The sequence below is a fragment of the Dermacentor variabilis genome, chromosome 11 (assembly GCF_050947875.1).
Source record: "Dermacentor variabilis isolate Ectoservices chromosome 11, ASM5094787v1, whole genome shotgun sequence".
Taxonomy (NCBI): domain Eukaryota; kingdom Metazoa; phylum Arthropoda; class Arachnida; order Ixodida; family Ixodidae; genus Dermacentor; species Dermacentor variabilis.
This window is the reverse complement of record NC_134578.1, coordinates 123,348,212-123,371,693: the sequence shown is the minus strand read 5'-3', so window position 1 is coordinate 123,371,693 and position 23,482 is coordinate 123,348,212. Positions and strand designations below refer to the sequence as shown.

The 23,482-nt window shown below is 44.4% G+C and overlaps 1 long non-coding RNA gene across 1 annotated transcript in view; it reads left to right on the top strand.

Annotated features, from left to right (window-relative positions):
- LOC142563620 (uncharacterized) overlaps positions 1-23,197 on the top strand; it is a 28,972-nt gene extending 5,775 nt beyond the window's left edge. Inside the window, exon 3 of the long non-coding RNA XR_012824358.1 lies at positions 22,712-23,197. This is a non-coding gene — a long non-coding RNA (uncharacterized LOC142563620). The remainder of the gene's footprint in view (positions 1-22,711) is intronic.
- The last annotated feature ends 285 nt before the right edge of the window (positions 23,198-23,482 follow it).

The following is a 23,482-nucleotide window of genomic DNA, read 5'->3' as shown; positions in this document are numbered from 1 at the left end:
TGGTTCATTGCCATACTTTCATGCTTCATACCCTCCTATGTCTGACGTTACTATTAATGAGAATGGAATACTTAACACGCTCCTTAACCTTGATATTAGGAAATCACCTGGTCCTGATGGTTTGCCAAATGAATTCTTAAAGCGTTATGCGCCATGGGTCTCTAAATATCTGAGTGTGCTCTTTTCTAAATCACTTAATGAAGGCGAGATTCCAATCGACTGGAAAACGGCAGCAGTGAAACCTATCTTCAAAAATGGTAATTAGCAGCACGTCTTGAATTGTCGTCCTATTTCTTTGATTTCAACATCATGCAAACTTCTGGAGCATATAATACATAAACATCTTACTGAGTTCCTTTCAAAGAATAAAATATTATCATGCCATCAGCATGGCTTCAGAAAGGGTTTCTCTACATGCACAAAATTAGTAACTACTGTACACGATTTCGCTAAGGCAATAAATTCAGGTAAGCAGGTCGATGCAATCTTCATGGACTTTGCGAAAGCCTTTGACAAGGTTTCCCACAAAAAGCTACTCCACAAGCTTGATGTTACTCTGGGTAATGCCAAAATTGCTACTCGGCTTTCTGCATATCTTTCAAACCGATATCAATATGTTTCATTTAAAAACCATGCCTCTCGGAGGCTTCCCGTTGAGTCTGGTGTTCCACAGGGTTCGGTGCTCGGACCACTGTTGTTTCTAGTTCTCATTAATGATATCGTTAATGACATTCCCGTAAAAATTAGATTATATGCGGATGATTGTGTAATGTGTTCAGAAATAGATAGCGTCAGTGACCAACTACGACTAAATGAAGCCTTTGAAAAAGTTGTAAAATGGTGTAGTGACTGGCAAATGGCTATCAATTTTGACAAAACTGTATTTATGAAAATTTCGCGCAAACTTAGAAATCTGCACTTCCAGTACTCGGCGTGTAATGTCTTACTATCTGAGGTTGAGCACATAAAATATCTTGGTATTTGGATTTCTAAAGATCTTAGATGGAACAAACATATCAACACTGTATGCAATTCCGCCAATCAGAGGCTTTTCTTTCTCAGGAAGGCCTTGAGACTGACAACACCTGAAGTTCGCCTTCTTGCATTTAACGCAATTGTGCTGCCACTTTTAGATTACGGATCCATCATATGATATCCTTTCACTAAAAAGATATTAATAAAGTAGAAGGTATTCAAAAGCGGGCTGTTCGATATGTATATAACAGCTTTGGGCGCACGTCGATGATAGCCTTGCTAAGCAGAGCCAATTTGCCAACTCTAACCCAAAGGAATCGTGTTCTCAGATTAAAATTTTTCTTTCAGCTCATTAAAGGATACTACAGCATAGATATTTCTGAGATTATTTCCTTTTCAACAGGTTATGCTACTAGGCAACGGCATGCACTTACAATTACCCCCTTCACTAGTCGCAAAAATTGCTTTAAATACTCATTTTTTCCTAGGGTCGTAACTGAATAGAATCAGCTATCCAACGATGTGGTGTTGCAGCCATCTCTGAATTTGTTTATGTCCCATATTGTGTAATTTTCTTATTTGCGCTCTGTTACATTTGCACTTGCAGTAGATGCATTGATTCAGTTGTACTCGTAGCGTATCTTTTATTTCATGATATCTGTATTGTCTTTTTTCTAGTCCACGTAATTTTTCTTTTGTTTGCCCTGCTAATCATGTCATAATGATGTATCCCCATCCTGCAAAAATCCCATAACGGGATTGCAGTATTTGTAAATAAAAAAAAATCATCATCGTCATCATAATCATAATCGTCATCATCAGCCTGGTTACGCCCACTGCAGGGCAAAGGCATCTCCCCTACTTCTCCAACTACCCCGCTCATGTACTAATTGTGGCCATGTTGTCCCTGCAAACTTCTTAATCTCATCCGCCCACCTAACTTTCTGCCGCCACCTGATACGCTTCCCTTCCCTTGGAATCCAGGCCGTAACCCCTAATGACCATCGGGTATCTTCACTCCTCATTACATGTCCTGCCCATGCCCATATCTTTTTCTTGATTTCAACTAAGATGTCATTAAGTCGCGTTTGTTCACTCACGCAATCTGCTCTCTTCTTATGCCTTAACGTTACACCCATCATTATTCTTTCCGTAGATCGTTGCGTCGTCCGCAATTTAAGTAAAGCTCTTTTCGTAAGCCTCTAGGTTTCTGCCCCGTACGTGAGTACTGGTAAGATACAGCTGTTATAAACTTTTCTCTTGAGGGATAATGACAACCTGCTGGTCATGATCTGAGAATGCCTACTAAACGCACCCCAGCCCATTCTTATTCTTCTGATTATTTCAGTCTCATGATCCGGATCCGCGGTCACTACCTGCGCTAAGTAGATGTATTCTTTTACCACTTCCAGTGCCTCGCTACCTATTGTAAACTGCTGTTCTCTTCCGAAAGTGTTAAACATTACTTTAGTTTTCTGCTGAATTATTTTTAGACGCACCATTCTCCTTTGCCTCTCCAAGTCAGTGAGCATGTATTGCAATTGGTCCCCTGAGTTATTAAGCAAGCAAACATCATCAGCAAATCGCAAGTTACTAACGTATTCTCCATGAACTCGTAACCCTACTTCTTCCCAATCCAGGTTTCTGAATACCTCCTGTAAACACGCTGTGAATAGCATTGGAGAGATCGTATCTCCCTGCCTGACGCCTTTCTTTATTGGGATATTGTTGCTTTCTTTATGGAGGACTACGGTCGCTGTGGAGCCGCTATAGATATCTTTCAGTATTTTCACATACGGCTCGCCTACACCCTGATTCCGTAATGCCTCCATGACTGCTGAGGTTTCGACAGAATCAAATGCTTTTTCGTAATCAATGAAAGGTATATATAAGGGGTGGTTATATTCCGCACATTTCTCTATCACCTGATTGATAGTGTGAATATGGTCCATTGTTGAGTCGTCTTTACGGATTCCTGCCTGGTCCTTTGGTGGACAGATGTCTAAGGTGTTCCGGATTTTATTTGCGATTGCCTTAGTAAATGCTTTGTAGGTAACGGACAGTAAGCTGATCGGTCTATAATTTTTCAAGTCTTTGGCGTCCCCTTTCTTATCCATTAGGATTATGTTAGCGTTCTTCCAAGATTCCAGTACGCTCGAAGTCATGAGGCATTGCGTATACAGGGTGGCCAGTTTTTCTAGAACAATTTGCCCAGCATCCTTCAACAAATCTGCTGTTACCTGATCTTCCCCGCTGCCTTCCCCCTTTGCATAGCTCCCAAGGCTTTCTTTACTTCTTCCGGCGTTACTTGTGGGATTTGAAATTCCATTAGACTATTATCTCTTCCATTATCGTCTTGGGTGCCACTGGTACTGTATCAATAGAACTCCTCCGCCACTTGAAAGATCTCATCCATATTAGTAATGATATTGCCGGCTTTGTCTCTTAATGCATACATCTGATTCTTGCCTATTCCTAGTGTCTTCTTCACTGCTTTTAGGCTTCCTCCGTTCCTGAGAGCATGTTCAATTCTATCCATATTATACTTCCTTATGTCAGCTGTCTTAAACTTGTTGATTAACTTGGAAAGTTCTGCCAGTTCTATTCTAGCTGTAGGGTTAGAGGCTTTCATACGTTGGCGTTCTTGATCAGATCTTTCGTTTCCTGCGATAGCTTACTGGTATCCTGTCTAACGGAGTTGCCACCGACTTCTATTGGAGACTCCTTATTGATGCCCATAAGATTGTCGCTCATTGCTTCAACACTAAGGTCCTCTTCCTGAGTTAAAGCCGAATACCTGTTCTGTAGCTTGATCTGGAATTCCTCTATTTTTCCTCTTACCGCTAACTCATTTATCGGCTTTTTATGTACCAGTTTCTTCCGTTCCCTCCTTAAGTCTAGGCTAATTCGAGTTCTTAGCATCTTATGTTCACTGCAGCGCACCTTGCCGAGCACGTCCACATCTTTTATGATGCCAGGGTCAGTGCAGAGTATAATGTGTATTTCATTTCTAATGTCGCCGTTCGGGGTCCTCCACGTCCACTTTCGGCTATGGCGCTTGCGGAAGAAGGTATTCATTATCCGCATATTATTCTGTTCTGCAAACTCTACTAATAACTCTTCCCTGATATGCCTAGAGCCTATGCCATATTTCCCCCACTCCCGTGACTTGTCTCCAGCCTGCTTCTTGCCTACCATGGCATTGAAGTCGCCCATCATGGTAAGAATAAGCTATACGAAATATGTGTGCAATCGGTAACCGTATGCGGACGTATTGAGCAATGCTTCAGAATTCCTCTCAGTGCATGATTATGGGTTAACATTAAGCTGGGCCTACTTCCATATTGTGATTAGGGAGTTAAAGCTTTCAAAAAAAGGTTTTTAGTGGCCACCCTGTCTACCGGTTTAATTGTAGTATGTTCCTTTTGAAGGAAATCCGAAACTTACCGTTAGTGTGAGAAATCCTATCTAGGTCTTAACATATTCGTAAATACTGTCGCAAATGATTCATTATAGCCGGCTGCCCTACTTCTGTTTGTTGTGATCGACAACTGCCCTCACGACGTTATACTTGGATCGGACTTTTTATCTAGTCATTCAGCTCTCATCGACTGCGTGACCGGCGTTCTACAATTGGGAATGACTCAACTCACCGAAGCTCCGAGCACCGCCACACCGCACTTGTGCTCGCTTCACAATGTGCGTCTGTCACCTGAGGCAGTTACTTACGTCACTTTGACCGCCCAACCACAGGTTCCTGACAGTGAACATGTGCTTCGCCCCATCATCGACGTGCTTTTGAACCGGAACGTTACTGTTTCGCATACGTTGGTCACAGTTACTAATGATGACGTCGTTCTGCCTATTCTGAATTTCAGCCTGTGCCCTCAAGTGATTCCGGCCGGCATGTTCTTGGCCAGCGTTTCTAGTGGTTCCGAATTTGACATTGAGAGTCTGAATGCCGAAAGCGCCTTATTAGCGCCGAGCTCTAGTTTCTTAGCGGATGACTTCGCGAAAATTATTGCACATGACCTCACCTCTGCAAAAGCCACGCACATACGTCAACTGCTTGAATCGTACACTGACATCTTTGATTTCGGCGACAGGCCTTTAGGCCAAACATCTGTTGTTCACGACCGTTATAGACACTGGAGATACGAATCCTATTCGTTGGCGCCCCTTTCGGATATTTTTTTTTGTTATTTATTTCTTTCCACAAGTCAGGAGGTTCGTGGTTGTGGCGGAAAAACAAGGGGGAGAAAGCTGCAGAGAAAGCAGCTTGACCGGCCCCATGCTGAACTATATTGACTGGCCCCATGTTGGAGACTTCCAGTTGGTGATAACCTTCTCCTTCATTATTTTGTGCACTTGCCGGTTGTGCCGGTGTAATTGCAGTTAGACAGCACACGACCTTGTATATCGCGACAGAATAGCCCTTGCTGTCAAGCTGGCGTTTAATATGTTTTCACCAGCCTTCCCTATTTGGTTCCGTAGTCTCCTGGACGGTACTTGTGTGATTCGCTGATTGTATTCGAAGGGTCATTCACAGATTCGAAAACGGGGCTTCCGATTTCTGTAATAAACTTTCTTCGTGAAAAATTCATCATTTGCGTTCATAATTTCTTCGTCTTTTGAGCAGATGGGTGTGGCCCGCGTGACGAATGACGTGGCAACAGACTGCTTATGTCAAGGTGGTCTGCCCGCACTGAAATGACGATAACGGTCAGTGTGACTATTTTTCCTGTGCACAGCAAAAGAGAGCGTTGCACCCTTTCTGTGCGCGAATATGTTGAAGAAGGGAAGGCTCTTGTTGATGTGTGCACGGACTCCAGCTGACCCGAACGCACGTACCCGAACCAGCTTGTGGGTCAAGATTGGGCAGCCCGACGTCATGTTTACTCGGGCCTGGGCAGGGCCCGCGTCACTGTATCTTTCCGTCGGGCAGGCTGCGCCACGCACAGAGTCGGACTCGAGCCCAGCACATGAACGCTGTGGTAGAATGGTCCTCGCGCACGACATGCGTAATTTCTTCCTAGAATTTTAAAGGCTTGTTTGAAGCCCGAATCAATGGAGAAGTTTTTCTTTGCATGATAAATAAGGATGTAGTTGTGTGTGCTTTCCGAGTATATTAGGCTATGTATGTTTAATTAGAATCTCGTTCGACATGGTAAATTACATGTATGCCGTTTAACCTGGAGAAAAATTTAGAAATCTTAGCACTGTCGGGCCAGGCGTAGTACGGGTATACAGGCTCTGATGGACGACTGGTCACGCCAGGTGCACTCATAGCTTTTTACAGTCTGATGCGGGCATGCTTTTGAAGCATTCTGGGTGTCCGTCTTCTTAAATGTTGTCCGCGAAGAGCTCGACGCTTGTAAAGCAATGAAGGGGGCTAGTTGGTGAACGTTCATGGTTCACACTCGCATTCAGTGGTGAAATGGTAACACTCGCATTCAGTAGTGAAATTAATAGCCACTTCTATCGAGTGGAGAACAAGACGCGTTGTATCCTACTTTCGTGCAATGCAGGAGTCATCTACATTGCGGGCTAAAAAACGCAGCTGATGTATCGCACGCCTTTAGATGCACCTAATGTGTATGAGCCGTTGGAATTCTGGTTGCGGAATAGCTGATAAAAATTAATTCTACATTTTTTTGCTAACCAAAACCGCGACATGTTTATGAGGCACGCCTAAGCGGGTCATTTCAGATTAATTTTTATCGCGCGGGGTTCCCTAATCTGCACCCAGTGCATTCGTGTGTCTGCATTTCGCCCGCAGTGAAATCCGGATGGCGCGGCATAGATTTGATCATGCTACATTGGGCTTAGCAGCCCATTCCCAAAGTCACTACACTACTAAGTGCGTACACCTATTCAACAATGGCAAAAATCTTTACAGATCCGCGTAACTGCAATGGGGGTCCTCTATTTCTGTCACTACACAACGAATCGGTCATGGAAGACATTGAAGAGCAAGCCCTTGCTGACTTCGCCCCGGCGCTAAAATTTTTTCATTATGTCAAGGAGAGTAACATCAGAAATGTTCGGATCGAAATGTTCTCCTTGCGGCATTCCATCGAAAACCACGCGTGGCCTCGTTCCACAATCAGTGTGAAGTTCATATATTACAAGGCGTTTAAGATGGTTATATTAAAAGCAGTAGAAACACAATTGATATACCCGAAAAATCACGAGCCGGCTCATATTCAGACAATATGTGCAGGATGGTGGTATGCAGACTGCTGCTTTACCAGTGTCAAGACTTCACCATTGTTAGACCATTGTTGGAGCATTGTTAGGAATGTGACCCCTGAGGGTCGGACTCTCAATGTATGGTGCAGGTCACCCAAATTGTGATCTTTTTGAAAGGGTTCGGCTTTCGTCTCTACGCTTTGAGTATACATGCGCGTTATCTGTTTCTCTGCTTTCATGTATTCATCGTCGCCCTCACCATGTTTTCTTTCATTCCCATCGCCCCTACCTTTAGCGAAGTGTAGCTGGCTAGACGAACATGGGTTGATGTCGTTGCATTCCTTATCATCGTGAAACCTTCTCTGAAAAGAAGGAGTGGGGCAGGGCTAAGAACGACAATCGTCAGTGAAAACAAGAAAATATGCCAATTCAGTGCACGACCTAAGTGTTTCAGCAAGTCACGCCTTATGAGTATCTTAAGCGAAAATATGCGGCGTAGCTCTGAATAATAATTCATGTTAACCTGTCCACAAAAGTACTGCATTTTAGGGAATACCGGTTTACAGATGACGTTTGCTTGATTGCCTGCTTTGGTCGCGTCCTGTTGTGGCACATAGCTTAACCTGGGAGGACGCAAAAATATTCTTGTAGCGACCTATCATAATCTACTTAGCTGATATTGCAATGCGTCGGTGGCCACGAAATTGTGAACATCGCAGTTCGTTTTTATATGCCTTCGTTGAAAATGCCCATATAACCCAAGAACGTTTCTCAAGCGTAGCGTTTGCAAAAAGCGCCACAAGGTGTCGCTACCTGTGTTGGTACAGTGGGCCAGGCCACGTCCCCAGTAACTCGATATTCTAGGAAGGGGTATTGAGTTGACGGAGAGGCTACAACTCTGTAACAACGTGCCCCATAGGCGCCGACTACGGGGAGGCTCCGGGGCCCGATCCCCTCCCGATGTATTCCAGGTCGGGGGTAGAGCCCCCCGAACCACCCCCCCCCCTTCACCCTCCCCAAAGTGTCATTACCAGACTTATGTCGCCACATCATTTGAAGTTCTTTCTTAGTTGCCTCTACTTTTTCACCTAAAATGTTATTGTGGCTAAATGCGTACTGCACCACTTTTGGCGCGGACGTACACGGCTTTTAATTCATACTTTCGCTTTGCTTCTACAAATCTTGACAAAGGAGAACACGCTAATTAGAAACACCAACGGCGGCTACCTCATCCGTACATTTTTCGCTTGAGCATCCTTAAAAACATTTCCACTGTGAACACCATGCACTAATAAAATACATTTAAATATATACTCAGGACGACAATTTGTCATATATGTTTAAAAGAAGGAGGTAGCCAACTAAGAATTATTTCTAATTATATGAATAGCCTATGGCTAGATAATGAGAATGTTGCTTTGTGTTCACATCGCTTCAAATTGCTTTGCGTACATTTTTCACCCTGAATAAAACCTGGAAACTTTAGCGACCCTTTCGGCAGAGTCTTTTATAAACGGCGTGTGAAGTGCGCGCGAATTATGTGTGCCGCAGTACTGTTTCTGTTTCCAGTAATCAGTGCTAACGACTCATAAAGAAAGCTGCTCTAATAATTTGCAACATCTATTAGGGATGGAAACATCATTACTTACATGCAGACGTTATAAATATATCTTAATCGCCCGCAACCGAAATTAGACGAGCTGGATTCACTCTTAATGAGAATCAATAGCAGTCATGCGTAGTAGCGCTTATACTGGGACTCAAAAATAAGAAAGGTTGCAGTTTTGCCTCACTGGTGAAGCCGTGTTTGTGAGAGCGAAGTATAAGAGAGTTACACGAAGGAAGATTCCTACATACATACATACATACATACATACATACATACATACATACATACATACATACATACATACATACATACATACATACATACATACATACATACATGGGTGGGGTTCGGGAAGCTGGTCGAGGCGCCCCTTCCCCTCCCGAAAACTCATCTTCTTATATAAACCACTTATAACAGTCTTATTTCTTCTCTTGCTATTTCAATACACTGAGTTTGGACAAATAAATTATCATCCAAACACCTACCGATTCTTAAGCCATTCTGAAGTTCTCCCACTATGCTATTATTCTCTGCCCATGCTTGCAGCTTCTATCGCCTGCATTGCTAACCTGTACATTGCCCATCTAATAGTAAACGGTCTATATAAGAGAATTCTATCTCCCCCCCCCCTACCTTTATAATTTAAATTCATTCTAATTTGTCACCAACTCTGTCGTCAAATATTTAACGTTTTGTACTGCTTTTAACAGAGCTTCATTACTTTTTGGTCCTAGCTGAGGGACATCGCCGAAGAGCGCCTCTAGCGGCCGCCCCTGCAAACATGCGCGTTTTCTATGGGGGAGCGTCGTTTTTCGCTAATAACTGATCACACAAGCCATTTTTTCAAAAATTTCCGTAGAAATCGGCTCTGCGCGCCTAGCCTGAGGTCTCATACAAACACTATCATTACTTACGGCAAAAAACCCGTTCTAAGTTGAAGGCGAAATTTCAAGTCTGGTAGTCTATAGAAACGTTCAAATTCTGGACGATTTTTCTTTTTTGCCCACTAAAAATCGGTATGTGTTGAAAATTTGCATGGAATAGTATATTCCAGGGAATTTAGCATCTTGAAGGACTCAGATTTCCGCTGGTTGCAGCAGCAGCTCTTGAAATCGCAAAATGTCATTCCAAAATCAGAGTTTTCATAACAAGGTCGAAGTTGTCCTTCGATGGGTCGTGCAGCTGAGTTTAAAAACATGTTCAATTAGATGTGCTTTAAAGGCTTTGCCTCGGTCTGTGATGATGTGCGATGGGGCGCCATGTCGTAGGACGATGCTCTCCATGAAAAACTGGGCAACCTCGGAAGCTGTGCCTCGAGGCAGCGCTTTTGTCTGAGCATACCGTGTTAACTAGTCCGTGGCGACGATTATCCACCTGTTGCCAGAAGATGACAGTGGAAACGGGCCCAGAAGATCCATGCCGACCTGGTCGAAACGTTTGCCAGGTGGGTCAATCGGATTCAGCAATCCCGCAGGCTTCACAGCTGGCGACTTTCGGCGCTGGCATTCACGGCAGGCTTGGACGTACCGATTAACACACTCGCCAAGTTTCGGCCAGTAGCAGGATTCGCGCACTCTATCAAGCGTCCGCGTAAAACCCAAATGGCCAGACGGAGGCTCGTCAAGACAGGCGAACAAAACTTCGGCACGGAGGTCTGCTGGAACGACCAAAAGGTAGGTCTTGTTGGTGGCAGCGGAATTCTTCTTGTACAAGACGCCATGTCGTTAACCAAAAGACGACAATCCTCGAGCGATATGCCGGGGTATTGATAGGTTTCAGCCTTCCAGATGGCCGAATATAGGCCGTAGCGCGTTGTCTCCGCGCTGCCGTGTGGACAAATTTGTACCGCTTACGTCCCCAAGGAAAGCGCCGTCGTCCTCAATGTCGTGGTCGGTAGTGGCGATAGGGGCGCGCGAGAGTGTGTCAGCGTCTTCGTGTATGCGGCCCGACTTGTACACGATGGTCATGTCGTACTCCTGCAAACGTAGACTCCACCGTGCCAGTCGTCCAGAAGGGTCCCGGAAATTTGCAAGCCAGCATAATGAGTGATGATCAGTTACAACTTTGAATGGGTGGCCGTAAAGGTAAGGTCGAAATTTAGCCAGCGCCTATACGACGGCAAGACACCCTTTCTCCGTGGTGGTGTAGTTGGTCTCTGCACGCGATAGTGTGCGACTTACGTAGGCGATCACTCTTTCAATACCTTCCTGCCGTTGTACATGCAGCACACCAAGACCAACGTTACTGGCGTCTGTATGATCTTCCGTGTCCGCCTCCTCCTCAAAGTGGGCCAAAACTGGTGCTAACACCAGACGCTGTCGAAGCTCGGTGACAACAGTCTCTTGCTCTGAGGACCAGACAAACGATACATCGTCCCTCGTGTGGCGACTCAGTGGCTCCGCCATCTTTGACAAATTTTCGATGAAAGGCCGGTAGTATGCGCAAAGGCCCAGGAAGCGCCGGACACCTTTCTTGTCGGTCGGTGTGGGAAATGAGGCTACAGCGGCAGTTTTCGCGGGATCGGGGCTAACGCCTTCCGGGCTGACCACGTGTGGGAGAAACATCAGCTCCTTGTAGCCGAAATGACACTTCTGAGGTTTAGGGGTGAGGTTAGCCGATCGGATGGTTACGAGAACTTGCCGCAGTCGTGTCAGGTGGTCGTCAAATGTCGCCGAAAAAACCACCATGTCGTCGAGGTAGACGAGGCAGCTTTGACACTTTAGATCAGCGAGAACGGTGTCCATCATTCGCTGGAAAGTTACTGGTGCCGAACAGAGACCGAAAGGAAGTACTCTGAATTCGTAAAGGCCATCTGGAGTGATGAAAGCAGTTTTTTCGCGGTCTCGTTCATCGACTTCATTTTGCCAGTAACCGCTCTTTAGATCGAGAGACGAAAAATACTTAGCGCGCCGGAACCTGTCTAAAGAGTCATCGATACGTGGTAGTGGGTACACGTCCTTCTTGGTAACATCGTTGAGGCGTCGATAATCAACACAGAAAAGAAGCGTTCCGTCTTTCTTCTTGACTCAAACGGCCGGGGAGGACCACGGGCTGTGCGAAGGCTGACTGGCACCATCATCTAGCATCTCCTTGACTTGTGCTTGAATAGCCTCACGTTCTTTCGGCGAGACACGATAAGGCTGTTGTTTGATGGGACGTGCGTCGGCGGATGTCGTTATTCGGTGCTTCGTGATTGGCGTTTGGCCCACCTTAGTAGCTTGAGCGAAGCACGCGCGGAATTCGTTCAAGAGTTCCTGCAGTGCGCTCTTTTGGTCGTCCGTAAGCTCGGCGTTTACATCAATGTCTCGTAGCGAACCGTCGTCTGTATCCACTTGAGAAGCAAAGCACTAGACGATGTCCGCTGATGGTTCGGCGTAGGCGATGGCAGTGCCAGGAAAAGTGTCCCGATGCTAAAAGGTAAAGTTGGTAACGAGGACCTTTGTGTGGCTTTCTGTAAATACCGTGAGCCAGGAACACAGAAATATTGTTTTCTACAATAGCTTCACCGTCTTGTAACTCGTCGGACTTGTCCGGAACCATAACACTCGCACGCTGCAGCATCGTGATGCTATCGTCCGAAACTTGAAGTGCAGAATTATGTCCAGTGGCGTCGGTCTGTGTTGCCCTTTATGTCGAGAAAGTAATGCAGCGCTCGCGGAGGTCAATAATGGCGCCGTATTCCCGGAGAAAGTCCATCCCAAGAATTAAATCGCGGGAACACTCGCGTAGAACCAGACAAGTGGCGAGAAAAGCAGCACCGCGAATTTCTACTCTGGCCGTGCATAGGACAAGTGGTGTGACGACGTGGCCACCGGTCGTACGAACTGGTGCCCCATTCCGGGGCAATGTAACTTTTTTCAGAACGCTTTCCAGTTTTTCACTAATAGAGTAATCGGTGCCGGTATCTACAAGTGCACTCATTTTTCTGCCGTCGATCAACACACCCTTATAAAAATTTCTAGCAACATTCTTTAGACACTCTTTAGACTTTTGTTACTAGAACCTACCAACAGTCAATTGAAATCCTACCAGCTGTCTTTATACATCCTAACAACGCTCTAGTAACATCCTAGAAACAATTGGCCACCAACTTCCAATAGAAACATGTTCATAGGATGTCTTTAAACTTCCTACCAATTTCCTATGAACATTTGTCTTTATACACCCTAGTAACACACTTTCAAAAGAGAAATGTTCATATATATTCTGTTAACTTCCTACCAATCCCCTATTAACAAGCTTTCTTTATACACCATATTAACATTCTTTCAAAAGAAAAATTTCCATATATTTTCTGTTGACTTCCTACCAATCCCTATTAACAACCTTTCTTTATACACCGTATTAACATTCTTCCAATTGAACAATGTTTGTAAACGTTCTGCCAACTTCCTAACAATCACCTATTAACATTTGTCTTTAAACACCCCAGTAACATCCTATCAAGAATTGGCTACCGTACTTCAATTGAAGCATGTTCATAGATGGTCTGTAAACATTCTACTAACCACCAACCAACACAAGTCCTTAGGCTCTTTAGTAACACTCTGGCAATATTTTACTTCCATGTACTTGTGTACTTGCTACTGAGGTCTTATTATCCCCCTAGTAACATTTGTCGCACATACGACCTAGTAGCATAGTGTAAAAACTTGTCAGTATGCGTGAACATGTTGGTAAAAGGCAGTATGAAACCTAGAAGGTGCATGTACATGGAAAACAAATGCAAGTTTGCACTGAAAGAATTTTATTCACACAAAAATATTTACACAGAATTGTGAGAGAAGTAGTAGAGAAATTAATAAAAATAATAAATGAATAATGACTTAGTTGATTGCGGCATGGCAGCTGTCGCATAGTCTCTAGCAATCATCGATTATAATGTATTTTTTAGATTCAGAACTGATGTCTGAGAATGTTTGCAGAATGAACCAACCCTGCACAGAAACAAGATGGTCAGTGTTAACATCATGTTCAGGTTAGCATATCACATACACAGAACAGCTTTTTAACAGGGTTCACATGAATCCTAAAATTGTAACAGTCATCCCTGCTTACTTGCAGAGGAGATGGCAAGGATGAGGAACATTTTGCAATGCGTATCTTTTGCTGCGTTGTATTTACTACGTGTTATTAAAATTAGGAAAGTGTCCAAAATGTTTTCTCTACCAATTATCTGCATAAATGAGTTACTCACTCAAAAAGTTAATTGCATGGTTTATTCGTGGTGAAATTTGTAGCGCGCACATCAGACACGGACGCAGAGACGGTGGACACGCGAGCGCTTACTCACAGCTGGTTATTTTTGGAAGGACTGAACGTAACAGCGCCAGCTAGCTGCACCGAGCATGTGCAAAACGTGTCATCCATATTTATATAAGCAGATTACAGAGCCTGAAGCAGTATTCAAGAATACAAATGCTTTGTCAGTGATAGCAACCAATGGCTGACTGACGCATATTTAAGCACGCCTTATTATATGGAACGCTTCTGTAATTTGACGTGATCGTTTATTTTTACTCGAAAACAAAATATCAGTGTCAAAAAATACCAGTTCACAATGACATTGGTTGCAATGGTTAAACAAGTGCGAATGATTTTCTTTCACATTCGCACTTGTCTAACCAGTGCAACCTATGGCATTGTGAACCGGTTCGCTGAAACATGTAATTGTGAACCGTGAAACTATACGCTCAATATTCTACTATCTCTCACTAAGTGCAGCCAGAGTAGGAAAGAGCAAAGAATGATTTTAATATCAGACAATATTTAATACATTAAGTCATTGCGAATGCTGTGAAAACGAAGTATTCGCACGCTTCTTGTTTATAGCAACTTCAAGCGAACCGCATGACGCGGGGCAGCTGGAAAATGTAAGACAATCGTTCTTAAAACATTTCACGTCGTTACAGTTCGCGCTATAATAACCTGCCAAAATGCGGCGTGAGAAACAGAAATAAAATAACATCAAAATAATATGTTTATGAAAAATGATGGAAAAGAACATACCTTTTATTAGAGTTTGGAGATAGAGAAAACTTCGGCGCATAGCAGTCTTGAGGAACAGCTGTTCGCTATTTGCGCAGTTTAAAACACGGACAGTGCCAGTATTAAATCACTTCACGCGACACTGCATCGCAGCTGGCAGAGAAGTTCCAGAAACGCTCACATCACGGAACGAAGAAAGCACCGTGGGCTTCGAAAACACCTTGCTGGTTGGCTTGCATCGATCAATTAGCCACAACACAGCATAAGAATAAATAGAAGCAAAAATAGCTAGATTTCTGCTACAATACGCCACGAAACCTACATCGCTCCGACCGTGCCATGCAGGTGTCGCAAAGCAACTGATGGCGATTGCGATGGTCTCCCTCTTTGCCTCGACTCGGCCAACTGTCAAATTTGTGCGCATGCGCGGGAGTGGCATGGGCCATTCTTTCCATGCACCTGCTTCGCCTTGACCACCGCGGAACTAAAGCCCCTCTTTAAGCCGAAACATGCCCCCCCCCCCTTCCCCACTACCTTGCGATGGTTGACTCACACCTAGACATTCTTGCCTCTCGGTGAAAGCTGTGACCGGCCTTTTTGTACGCACGCCTTTCTGGGAACGAGGGACATTCCTCCCTAGAGGGAGGAATGTCCCTCGTGGCCAAGGTTGAAAAAAAAAAAAACTGACCGGACAGCCGGCTCGATTTTGTTGGGCATTTAGGGGCTGCATAGTTTTATCTTTCGAGACAATTATTGTTCTGAAAACCAACTAGTTCTCGAAATGTAATAAACATAATAAAATAAAATCATATTGGGTATATTATGTGTTTATTCTATTTTGCGCAAGAGCATCCTTTAGCACTTGCTGCTTTCGAAGACAAAACTTTGCTCTCTGGCGCCCAACGGTGAAGCACATTGTAGTACTATTTTTATAGTCAAATACATGTCCAAAGCGTGGCGGCTATGACGTTAGCAGTTTTCAGACGCGCGAAGCACGGCAAAAGCATGGCCTTTGATATCCTGGCTCTTGGTATACGGAATGCCATTATTACAGATGTCATGATGACCCCTTGTCGGAGCTCAAAATTTTGTCGCTGTTTTGTGAAGCAAGATCACTGAATATTAAGAGTGCATAATTATTTCTTTTCAATCTGTTTTCACACACAGCAAGCTACCATCGCCATAAAGCACATCAACTGACATAGTTACTTCGCCTTCACTTTGATGCAAGGTCCTATTTCCTTTAATGTGCAGAGGCCGTCGGTAGGAGGCAGGGACGAAAGCGTGCGAATGGGAACGCGTAGAAAGCTACATTTTTTTATACAGTAAGGGTAATTTAATTATTTTTTTCACAGAAAGGTGTTACTTGCACAAAGTTCAGCTTTTCTTTCTATTCGACCTGTGCGCTTCTCAGGTCAATACTCGCTCTCACTCAGCAGCAGCTGTATTTTGAAGCCTTTTGGACATTTGAGCGGCAACGTTCCAGCGCCGTGTTACCCTGAGTTTCGGCTCTTTTTCTTCTTTTTAACAAATATCGTGACGCTACTATGCTGACACGTTCCAGCTTAGGGCGTACTATTTATATCGCAGAATGCACTGACCTGATTATTTCGTTGCAAAGCTAATTGGTGGCATTGCAATAGCAGTGCGTGGTAAGGGCAAATTTACGCTCGAGCCCCACGCCACACCACCCGCCTGCCCGCACGCATGTGGTCGGGTGAAAATTTGCACATTTCGTAGACTGGTACACACAATTCGGTTTACACTGCATGTGCGAGCCCAGTGAATGCCAAAATTTGTGAACCAGTGGGCGAAATGTACAGTTTTTGGCACGACCGCACGCGTCACGGCTCAAGCATAAATCGGCCTTTAATTAACCAGCCCCAAGGTCGGGATAAGGCTCTGCAACTGGTGCGCGGCCTGCATAGTAGTCCGCTATCACACCGGTCAGGTTGTGTGGCGCAAGCATTTTTTCTCGGAGTGTGCTGACGTCACCGCACGCTCACGTAGTCCAGTAGAACCTTTAAAAATATTAGTTCTAACAGTTTACGAACATATTTCTTTAAACATTTTAGTAGCACTCCGTCAACAATTGGCTACCGACTTGGATTGGGACTATTATTTAAAACGAAGAGCTTGACACCTGAGTATGTCATATATCGGCATTAATGTGTGTTAGAAAAATTTATCAAAAACTTTCAAGTTACTTCCCATTCTAAATATTTTTAGGCGAACAGTACGAGCTGTGGACGTACTGGATACATGTCCTTCAAACAAAAAAAAATATAGTTCGGTGATGTATAGTAAAACATTCTTTACACAAAAGTAACGAGCCTTTTTTCGCAGTACTAAAGTGGTTATAGAGACAAAAGCTAGAAAAATACATGTTGATGGGGACCTTAAAATATTCTGCCACTAAAGTAACAATGAAGTCTTTTACGGTGTATTAAAAATATTCTTTATACAAAAGTAAGAAGGAAGTCTATTAACGGTGTATTTAAAACATTCTTTATACAAAAGTAAGAAGGAAGTCTGTTAAGTGTGTATTGAAAATATTCTTTATACAAAAGTAAGAAGGAAGTCTTTTAACGGTGTATTTAAAACATTATTTATACAAAAGTAAGAAGAAAGTCTGTTAACAGTGTATTGAATATATTCTTTATACAAAAGTAAGAAGGAAGTCTTTTAACGGTGTATTTAAAATATTCTTTATACAAAAGTCAGAAGAAAGTCTTTTAACGGTGTATTAAAAACATTCTTTATACAAAAGTCAGAAGAAAGTCTTTTAACGGTGTATTGAAAATATTCTTTATACTAAAGTAAGAAGGAAGTCTTTTGACTGTGTATGAACAAAGGTTACTAGAATGTAAATGTAAATAGACTGTCAATAAAGTAAATAGAAAGTTGGTAGGAGTTCTAAAGAATGTTAACGTTCATTTTTATAAGGGCAGGTATGTTCAGTGAAATCTTGTTCGCGGAAACTGGTTTTGGCATCATCGTGTTTTCGCTGTTCTGCGGTCGGCACGATACGAGGTCTTGAGCGCGTCGAGTATCAGCGGACCCGCCTCGGAAGGTCGCTGACGTCAGTTTTCCCGGCGTGGACTTGGTGACCGCCCATGCGTCGTCCTCGAGGTGATATCGCGAGCAGGGAAATATCGCCGCGGTGAGGGTGAGCGTGACTGCCGCTGCGATGGGCACCGCCTGCGCTGCTGTTCGAGGAATTCTGCGATGTAGGGTGGCCTTTGGCCGAACCTAGGTCGAGGTGAATCGATAGGAAAACCCCGCAGTCCGAGTCGTCGGTAGGGGCACTCCCGATACACATGACCCGCTTCGCCGCAGTGGTAGCACAGCGGTCGTCGATCGGGTCTTCGCCAAACTTCTGATTTCTTCGCGGGTGTTCGACGATCGTCGAAGTACGATAGCGGAGTTGTCCGAAAGACTTGCGCCGATTGCAACGCGACTGGCGGCGCCACATAAGTAGGTGCGAAAGCTTGGGCGGGACCCAGTAATGTTTCAGCTCAAGTCTGGCGCCGGGATTCGCTTGGCAGAGGTGGTGCTTCACTGCTGGAAAGAGATGCCTGCTGTACTTCGTTGCGTACGACGCTGGCGAGGGAGCTGACTGGAGATGGCGGCGTACCGTGGTGCTTCTGCAGCTCATCGCGAACCACTGAGCGAATCAGCTCGCAAACCAAGGCGATGTCGCACCCGAAGCCTACCGGCGTATCCGGAGTGCAGGCGGTATTTACTTGTCGGTTGTACAAGTTCTACCGTTGCTGAAGGGTTTTCTTCATCGCGGTGGCTTCGGTGAGGAACTCCGCAACAGTCTTGGGCGTATTCCGAACAAGACCGCCAAAGAGCTGCTCCTTTACGCCTCTCATCAGATGACGCATATTCTTCTCTTCCGACATGCTCGGATTAGCACGCTGAAAGAGACGCATCATGTCCTCCACGTACATCGTGACGCTCTCGTTGGGCTTTTGAACGCGTGACTGAAGGGTCCACTCCACTTTTTCACGGCGATCTGGGCTGGAGTAAGTCTCCAGTTGCTTGCGCTGGAACTCAGGCCAAGATGACAGGGCACTTTCACGGTTCATAAACCACGTGCGAGCACCATCATGGAGGCTGAAGTAGACGTTCCTGACTTTGGCGTTATCCCACTCGTTAAACGCAGCCACGAGCTCGAACTCCGCCAGCCAGTCTTCCACGTCTTCAAATGTGTCGCCATGAAACGCCGCCGGCACTTGGGACTTCAGCAGCGTTAGGTAAGTCGGTGTCACCCGTTCCGTAGAAGTCGCAGCTGTCACAGTCATTACTTTTTCCTGGAGGTTTCCAAATTCTGGAACGGGGCCTCGGATTCACCGGCTTGTGCGCTGAACTGGAGTCAACTCTAACTCCGGGGCGAGGTTCTTGCAGCCCAGTGGGGTCTCCTGCATAAGTTGAGCGTACCCAGCAAGCTCCATCAAATTGTCGCGTATACCCTGCTGGAGTATACAAGCTGAATGAAGATACAGGCGGTTGCGCTTTACGAAAACGCAAGCGGCGACGCGCGATGCCGAGACGAACCTCGTTCTCCTCTTCTTCAGTCCCTTGCTGCGCCACACCATGTGGCAATATAACATGTTCTGCAAGTTCATATCTTTTATTGAAGGTGAAGTTTTTTGACGGCCTTACGAAAAAAAATCTTAGTGCCCTTCCACACTGTGCAGAGTGGAAGGGCACCAGCGAAGCTGCATAGGTGGTTCCCTTAATGGCGAACTGCAGCTCCGCCGGGTCCGCCCGACAGCGCACTATCTTCAGGCTCGGCCCGCGTATGAGAAGTGCTTAACGCCTGGTTCAGCTTCGCCGCGGGTCGGTCCGGCATTGCAGTATCTCCGGGATCGGCCCACGTATGGGAGTTTTTAGCTTACGCAGTTTTTGCTTAAATAAGCTTTTTATTGGTAGGCAATCCTTCCTGTACGACCCAACTAATGACTGCGTCAGGCAAATCAAGCACGCATTCACTGATGGCGAGACCACAGCTGTCAGTTCAGGCAGTCCCTTTGCTACGTAGGAATCGGCAAGCTGTAGTGACGTTGTTTCATCAGCACATGTCCCAGTGCTTCTTGCTAACGTAAGAAGTGTGATGAACAAGCGCGAAGCAATTAACTCTCTCGTAGACAACTGGGATGCCAGTATTATCGCTCCAACTGAAACGTGGCTGCATCCTCAGGTGTACGACTGTGAAACTTTTGACGTATCCCGCTTGTGATCCCTCTTACCCGTCTTCTTTCATTGCCGAACTTCATGACGCACTAAACACACTTCTTGTGCTGCATCCAAGAGCACCCGTTATATCAATGGGGGACTTTAACTTCCCGGATATAATTTGGAACGCTGATCCACCTGCTTGTTATCCATATTCTTCAAAGTGTGATGATTTTCTTGGTCTGTGTTCTTTATTTTCTTTAACTCAACTAGTATCTGAACCAACAAGAATTTCAAGGGACACTGCCAATATCTTAGACTTGATATTATGCTCTCATCCTGACCTTATTACGGATGTTTCATGTATACCTGGTGTAAGCGACCATATAGCTCTTTCATTTAACGTTACGTCTCCTCTGTCAACGCCGGCTGTTAAAGAAAGTTAATATACGCGTCTAAGACAAAGCAAACTTTAATGATATCAACTTGGAACTATCTAACTTCCTTGACTTCTTTTTAAGTAACTTCGATGATCGCACGATAGACAATAACTGGATCATATTCAGAAACAAAGTACGTGAACTATCTGATAAGTTTATTCCGTGAAGTATAATAGCATCAAATTCTAAGGCGCCTTGGTTTAATTCCCACGTAAAGAGGCTTTGCAATCGAAAGAAGCGCCTGTACCGCATTGCAAGAAAAAAGTCGCTTGGCATCTAAGTGGGACGCTTACAAGGACGCGAACGAAGCTTACATATCAGCTAAAAAGCTCGCTAAAAGTATGTTTCAAGAACACACTTTGCCTACAATACTTACAGAAGACCCGAAAAAGTTTTGGCGCTTCATAAACCCTTCCAAAGATGTTACGCTAACCTCCGCTGATTCTTGTTGATCAAAAATACCCGACGCTGAATATCCCCGAATCCTGAACTCCGTGTTCTGCAGTAATTTCGTTCTATGTCCTGATCTTGTGTTTCCCAATCTAGACAGCTGCAATTACCCGGCTATGGATTTTATTAGGATTGGGCCACTTGGGGTAAAAAAGGTAACTAAAAATATAAAGGTGTCGTCAAGCCCTGGCCCAGACCTGGTTACCGCAAAGTTTTTGAAAAGCACTTCTGTTTACTCATCTTTATTACTTTCAAAAATATTCCAGCAATCTTTGGACACCCGTCAGCTCCCTGCAGACTGGAAAATTGGGAAGGTGGTTCCACATCACAAGTCCGGCAACAAATGCTCGCCTCATAACTACCGCCCCATTTCCCTCACTAGCGTTCCTTGTAAAGTACTCGAACATATCTTGTTCTCTCATTTAGTTAAGCACTTAGACGATAACTCATTTTTCACACGCGCGCAGCATGGTTTCCACTAAAGTTTGTCCTGTGAAATACAACTGCTTTCGTTCACTCACGATCTTCATCTTATTCTTGATAAAGGTTCATGCGCAGACTGTGTTTTTGAAACTTTGAAAAGGCTTTCGACAAGGTATGTCACAAACTACTCATTTTTAAGCTTCGTAAACTAAATCTCGACCCGAATCTGTTTGCATGGCTAGAGCACTTTCTTCATAATCGATCCCAGTTCGTTGCGTGTAATAATCGCTTCTCTACATTTAGCCCTGTTGAATCTGGCGTTCCTGAAGGATCAGTGTTCGGCCCTCTCCTTTTTTTTAATTTATATTATTGACTTACCCAATGATATTTCTTCTAACATTTATATCTTTACCGACGATTGCAATATTCTTCGTGAAATTTCTGGTGCCGCTGATACTAACATTCTGCAAAAAGAGATTAACGCTGTCTGTAACTGGTGCGACTCGTGGTTAATGAAACTAAACCCATCTAGGTGCAAAACCATGCGTGTAGCCCGCCGTGAACTTCCTCTTCCGACCTATTACCTTAATAATACAGCCATGGAAGCAGTTAAATCTCACAAATACCTAGGTGTCCATTTAACCTGTACTCTTTCCTGGTCTTTACAGATCGACAGCGTTATCAATAAAAGTAATCGCATGTTAGGTTATATCCGTCGAAACTTCTCTTCCGCTCCGTCATCATTAAAGTTAATTTTGTACAAGACGCTAATTAGGAGTAAAATGGAATACGCTTCATAAATTTGGGACCCATATGCTGAGACACTAACTCAGCCTCTAGAACGTGTTCAAAATAATGCCTCGCGTTTCAACTTAAGCAATTATAACCGCACGGCTAGCGTAACCTCTATGAAAAACATCCTCCAACTTCCACCACTTTCTGCTCGCCGCAAATGCTCTCGCCTGGCTCTGTTTCATAAAATATATTTCAATAATTCACATCTGCGCGAAAATCTTATTTCATCCCCAACCTACATATCTCCTCGCATTGATCTTTTTCACAAAGTTGGAGTTTTGCAGTGTCGCACTAGAGCTTTTCATGAGTCTTTTCTTCCTAGAACGTGTCAAGAATAGAACCACCTTCCCGCCGCGCTGATTGCTGTTGAAGACCACGCACAATTTCGTACGGCTATAATCGACACCATCGCTTCGGGCTTCACATATCTATAACTACATCACTTGATGCCTTCTTTGTTTTGTAACTTTTTTGACCCCACTCCCCTCTGTAATTCCTTGTGGCCTTGAGGGTATAATAAATGAAATGAAATGACATGAAAAAGCGAATGCGTGTATAGTTAAGTATTCAACTCTTCCACAAATAAATCAATCCACCGGGTGGGCACACTCTGACCATAATATACTAGATGTCAATGTGCTATCATTTCATGCAGATTGTTGGCAGCCAGCTGAGAGAGGACCGTGCCGAGCTACCATTGCAATGTTCGTCTTCAACACGACCACAAGGCGGTGCGAACCTTTTAAATGGGGAGGATGCTGCGAGAACTGCAACCTCTTCAAGACGAAATTTCGATGTAAAAAGAGCTGCTTGTGGTCCCGGCCAAGGGCGTCAACCTCTAATTTGCTTCCGGGAAACCACAATAACAGATTAGTACCATAATGTGAAGGAGTGGCCACACAGTCTGGGCTTTCATTAGGCCGAATTTTTAACACTCAGACGATGTATTCGGCATTTCCACACAGCAATCGGCAAACAGGAACATAAATATTAAACACAGTACGGATCTTAAAAGCTGACTTTTATTCTTTATAAGCTTTTGTTAGCTTTCGCAATTCTTCGTTTATTCACCGTAGAATATTTTAACAAAAGCGTGTCTTCAAATTTTTACACAACCAATAAAATGTCTGCGAAGAACACCTATTTTCGTGTAAGTATATCTGTCTTTATATTTGAAGTGCGAATAAATTCTGATAGTTTTTTTAGGTTAGCAGTGACAGTGTCTACAGTGCTGTCCACGGCACAATCCTCGGAAGCAGCCTGATGATCCACACCGTACTATAGTATTGTCAGCAACTAGATCACATCAAGGACCCTTTGAAATTGAAGGTTCCGAATGGGCTCAATTGTGTCGTTTTTAAAAACTGCGATGCGCTTTCCGAGGGCAGTGGTAAACCAACGAGTCGGGGAGGGCTTCTAATGGTAA